Below are 5432 nucleotides of genomic sequence, written 5' to 3'. Positions count from 1 at the left end.
ATATCTACGATTGGATAACTCTAATAAATGCGAGAGTTTTCATAAACCTGATCATTTCCCATCCAGGCTGTATTGTCTGCATCTTTGTCAGAACCTAACGAGCATCATTGGTTCGTCTGTCTGTCACAGTTGAGGGAAATTCCTGGTTCATGTGCTCTGTTTGATCTCACAGATCATGTTAAAGTTAACAATCACAGTGGCTCATTAACTCTTAACGACTGAAGTCACAGCGCCGTCCTCTGCTGAGAATCTTCATAACATAATTGTTTCATCATGAGTGTGTCTGATGTCAGCAGGTCAGATCTGTTTCTGTTAATTACACTGAAGATTTTCTCCCCCAGCAGCTTTAATTAGGTCCAACATTTAGAAACGGATTTAACGGTATCAGCAGGAATTGTTGCTTGTGGCTCGATTCTTATTTTCCAACCTGATGATGAACTTTATGAGCTGAGCTGAAACTCTTCGGGCTGTTTTTTCTCCTCCTGTTTGCACCTCCTCCTCCTCCTCCTCTACTTTCTTCTTCCAGCAGCAAGCAGGTCAACTTTTCATAAGCATGCAAAAGTAACTGTATGTAAGGTCAAAACTGACTTAAGAAGCTGTATAATATATGAGTGTAACTAGTTTGTGTTTGAAAAAGGGCTCAAAGAAGATTTTAGCAATTGAAATCACTAAAATTGTACATATTTCAGTAAGTTTATGTAGATGTGAGAACCCTTTTCAACCTGATCTGACTGCCTGACATCCGTTTTATCTGTTTGTTGTGATGACTCTCCAAAAACGGGCAAAACACTAATCAGTTGTCTTTGTCACACTCCACAGATTTTCATTAGCTCTATTTCTGGATAGCTCACTGCTAAGCTGAGCTTTTTAGGGTTTTTTCTTAACGGTTTCTTGAACATCAATATTTAGATGAATCGCTGTTGGCCTGAAGATGGTCCAGGGGGAGATTACGCTCTGTTGATCTGGTTGGCAAAATAATTCAAAGCGTGCAGCATTACCAGCCTCATATTTTGAAAGGGCAGTGCGTTCGTATCCAAATACATATAATACTGCTTTGTCTGCTGCAGCTCTTCATTGCACGTGAGGTGTGCTTTAGTGTCGGTGTTCTGAGACCACTGACAGGTTCAATGGTTGTCCATAAAGAATCAAGTCCTAAAATTAGAATTTTTGAGCTGAATTCAGCGGGGTTTGGTTTTTTAAATGGGGCTTTGGTTTGATGCCTGGAATAAGACATGTGGTTAAAACAAGCTTTAATGTAACAATATGAAAAATGCAGTTAAATGCCAAATATATATATTTTTATGTGTCCCGGAAAAGTTGTTTCCTGAAAGACTATAGTCTTTCTCATCACAGCACACAGTGGGTTATTGATAGTGACACCGGAGTACTGTGAAGTACTTTTATTTGTTCATAGCCTAAAGTTTTAGCATTTTATTTTCACCCAATTGTGTTCATGTTTTGTTTTGTTTTTTTCAAAAACGGGCATTAGTTTGTAGATTGTGTAAAAATGATAAAAGAAAGAAAACACCCTTTTGTAAAATAAGCTCTCCTCTTATGTTTGAGGGCTGCGTATTCTCTCAAGCATTTAAGCCCTTGTGTGATGATTCAGATCCAGTTAATATTCATGCAGCGTGGAGAGAGGGACCTTTGCTGGTTATTCTCTGAAGGACTTTTACAAGCTTTTCCTTATAAAAGTAAACATAATCTGCCGACCTTTGTACAAGTCTGATACAGACAAACATTAGGGTCATGTGTCGTGTTTACAGCTTTATTTGACGTGCTGCGGGGCATCCTCGACACAATGGTGCAACAGCATTACCTCAGCTGATTCTCATTTGGCCACCTCACAACTTAAATACAAGAATCACATGGTCATCACCAAATCAATACATTGATTTCTCAGATCTAAGATGTTTGTTTCCCACACTCATATGCACGTGGTATCTCTAATGGCCGATCCAGGTCACAGGAGTCATTCAGGCCTTTCACTGGAGCAGGGTCCCTTCACTACCAGACATCAATATAATCAATGACTCAAAGCATAAAAACATTGAACAGCTGCTGCAAACTGACAGCGAACAAAGATTAAAGTCAGGTCACGTCAATACGGATTTATTTAGGCTAATCTCAGAAATTCCAAGTATGCACCGAGGGGGTTAAACCTTTTGACCACATCTTGTTGGAATAAACATTCACTTTATTGCTAATCGACTGACGAGGCATCAGTTTGCTCATTTTTTTAATCAAAAACATCACCTTCCTTTTTTATAGCTCAGCACGATATTTGAGCACATGCAGTGTAATTTAATTTATTTCTGTTCAGGCTGTCTTATGTTGTCAAGGCACATGACATTGTAGGACAAAACCATAGACCCTAACAATCAGATGATCTCCTGTGAGCAGCACTTGGCAATCGTGGGGAGATCTCCAACAGAACGTGGCTTGGGAGGGGTAGCCATCTGCTGCGACCAGTTGGAGGAGGAGATGGAAGAGAGAAAAAAGGGGGAGCTTGAAGAGACCATAATCAACAAACAGCAGAAAATGCAGTAAATGCTGATGATTTGCAGGAGCACCATGTAAAGAGATCGAGAGCGAAAAGAGCTGAACGAATGAAAAATCTCAAGTCAAGTCAGGTGGCATTTATCGTCATTTCAGCCATCTGCAGTGGAACAGGAGACAACGTTCCTCCGAGGCCCTGGTGCTACATATCACATATAACAGACGAACACAGGACTACGTGAAGTGCAATTTGCAAACATTGCACAAAACAAGACAAGACAGCGCAACACTAGACAGAACAGGACGACACAGACAGCAGTCTCCCAGCAGTCTGAGCCGATAGCATCATATTATAGGATGAGTCACCATCACCTGATCCAGCATTAACTATACACTTTATCAAAAAGTAAGTTTTAAGCCTAATCTTAAAAGTAGAGATAGTGTCTGTCTCCTGAATCCAAACTGGGAGCTGGTTCCCAGTTTAAAAGCTGAAGTCTCTGCCTCCCATTCTACTTTTAAATACTCTAGGAACAACAAGTAAACCTGCAGTCTGAGAGCCAAGGGTTTCATATGAAATAGATATGGGTTAATATAACACTGTGAGGTCTTTAAAGTATAATGGGGACCGTTTAATTAAAAACCTTGTATGTGAAAAAGAGGATTTTTAAAATTCAGTTCTTGATTTAACAGGAAGCCAGTTAGAGAAGGTGATATTGGAGAAATATGATCGCTGTTGTGGATCAGCTGAAGTCTTTAGGGAATCCTTTAAGAACAATAATGATAATAAGGACTCAAAGTCCAGTCCAGCCAGAGGTAACAAACACATAAACAAGTTTTTAATCCTTAACAACACTGCACAGACGCTATCAAGACATTTAACAATCTAAAAATAGAACTATACTGTTTAAGCTAGAGCGCTTTAGAGTCCTATTCAATCTGAGCCATCGCACAAAAACCTCCCACGAATCATGAAGTCTCAAAGTTCTTCAGTATTTGGACAACCTTTATGTCTATCTGATTGATTTCTTCTTGCAGTCAGAAGAGCCGCCTTGTTGTAATAATAATAATAAATTCAGGTTTAAGAAACTTCCCTTATAATATATAAAGTCAGTGTTTGATATAAAAAGACATTTAGTGCTAACAGTAAATTGATCTAAAATCCATTGCTTTACGTTGAGGTGCAAAATGTGCTGACCAAAACTGATGCACTTTCTGACCGGCTCTGACTTTTTTGTGTGTGTTTGTGTGTATTCCTGCACATTCAATCTGAGTGGGTCTGAGTTCATTATGATCGATATCAGTCAAAATATTCAAATACTTCTGGACCAAAACTGCAAAATAAGTCGGTTTGCAAAGCGAGTCCATCTGCAATGTTTGGACCCATGAGAACCTCTGAAAGCGACGGGACCCAGTCAGAGTGAAGGGAGTGGTCTGTGTGAATTATTAATATATGATTGTCGTCATGGGAGGGCCCATTAACAGCACATTTTAGAGGGACGGAAGAAAAACACACACAGAGTCTTCAGACAGATAACGCTCACTCTCTCTGTCTCTATTGAATTCTGATATCTAAGTTTCTTTGCTGTGTGTTTTGGGTCTGTGTGTTTTCCTGTTGATAAAACTTCTGGTTTCAAACTTTGTGTCTGATTAGGAAACTTCTTAAGACTCTTCTTTCTCGGTTACTTCTATTGTTCCTTGGATTTGGAGGAGAATTTATAGGCAGTACAAGATTTAAATAAATCTCTCTGTTTTTCTGTCAGTCCCTTCCTTATCACTATAAACAGACATCTGCACATAAATATTCAGAATCTGCACGACAAGATTTTCGGTAGCAGAAAGTTTCTGGTGTCTGGTGTGAATGCTATTGACCAATCACATCTGAGCACTCCTTGTTTAAATGCAGGTAAACAGTCCTTGTGAAGAGTCTCAGAGTAATATTCTTAGGCATAATGTAATGCTAAAGGCGCTGATTATTACGAATCAATTATTGATAGATGTCTGATAAGCTTTTTAAAATATATCTACATTTGTATTTCAATTCAAATGTATTTCTACAGCGCCAAATCACAACAACAGTCATCTCAAGGCGCTTTATATTGTAAGGTAGACCCTACAATAATACATACAAAGAAAAACCCAACAATCATATGACCCCCTATGAGCAAGCACTTTGGCGACAGTGGGAAGGAAAAACTCCCTTTTAACAGGAAGAAACCTCCGGCAGAACCCAGATCAGGGAGGGGCAGGGCCATCTGCTGCGACCAGTTGGGGTGAGAGAAGGAAGACAGGATAAAGACATGCTGTGGACAATGACTGGTACGGGGAAGCCCTGGCTACCCCACATGCCCCGAAATATCAGTCCAAGAAGTTAAGCAGCTTGCCAACAGGTTCCCAGACCGATAACTACCTAACATTTGGCTTAGAAACCAATTTTATGACAATACTGACAGGCCCGTTGAGTCATCTCAAGATATGATATGACATGACATCAGTGTAAGTGTTGTATAATAATACTGTGTTAGTAACAGTACTCTTGGTATTGAATTTACTGTTACCAATCAGTGGTATTATCAGAGGTACTGATTGTCCCCCCAGTAACAGACTAGAATAATCTCTCCATCCTTGGTGAGGATGTAGAGGAAGCAGTTAAATCGCTTGGGGAAATCAGTAGGAGTGGAAAATATACCCGCAGGATTAATAAATGAAGGAGGAGATTAGAGAATAACCAACACTATGGACACAATCCCTAATCATCATTCTACCCAAGAAAGGTAACTTACACCTCTGGAAAACTGTCCTACCATCAGTCTGATTAGTCAGCCAAGTTAAGGTAATGCTAAAGATACTGCTAAAGCAGGTTTCAGAGCACGTTACAGTCCTAACAAACAAATCTAACTGAGGCCGCTATGGAAGAAACACCTCGAACAACTTGT

This window comes from Perissodus microlepis, chromosome 20 (assembly GCF_051167445.1).
Source record: "Perissodus microlepis isolate ML-2025 ecotype Zambia chromosome 20, ASM5116744v1, whole genome shotgun sequence".
Taxonomy (NCBI): domain Eukaryota; kingdom Metazoa; phylum Chordata; class Actinopteri; order Cichliformes; family Cichlidae; genus Perissodus; species Perissodus microlepis.
This window is presented reverse-complemented; position numbering follows the sequence as displayed.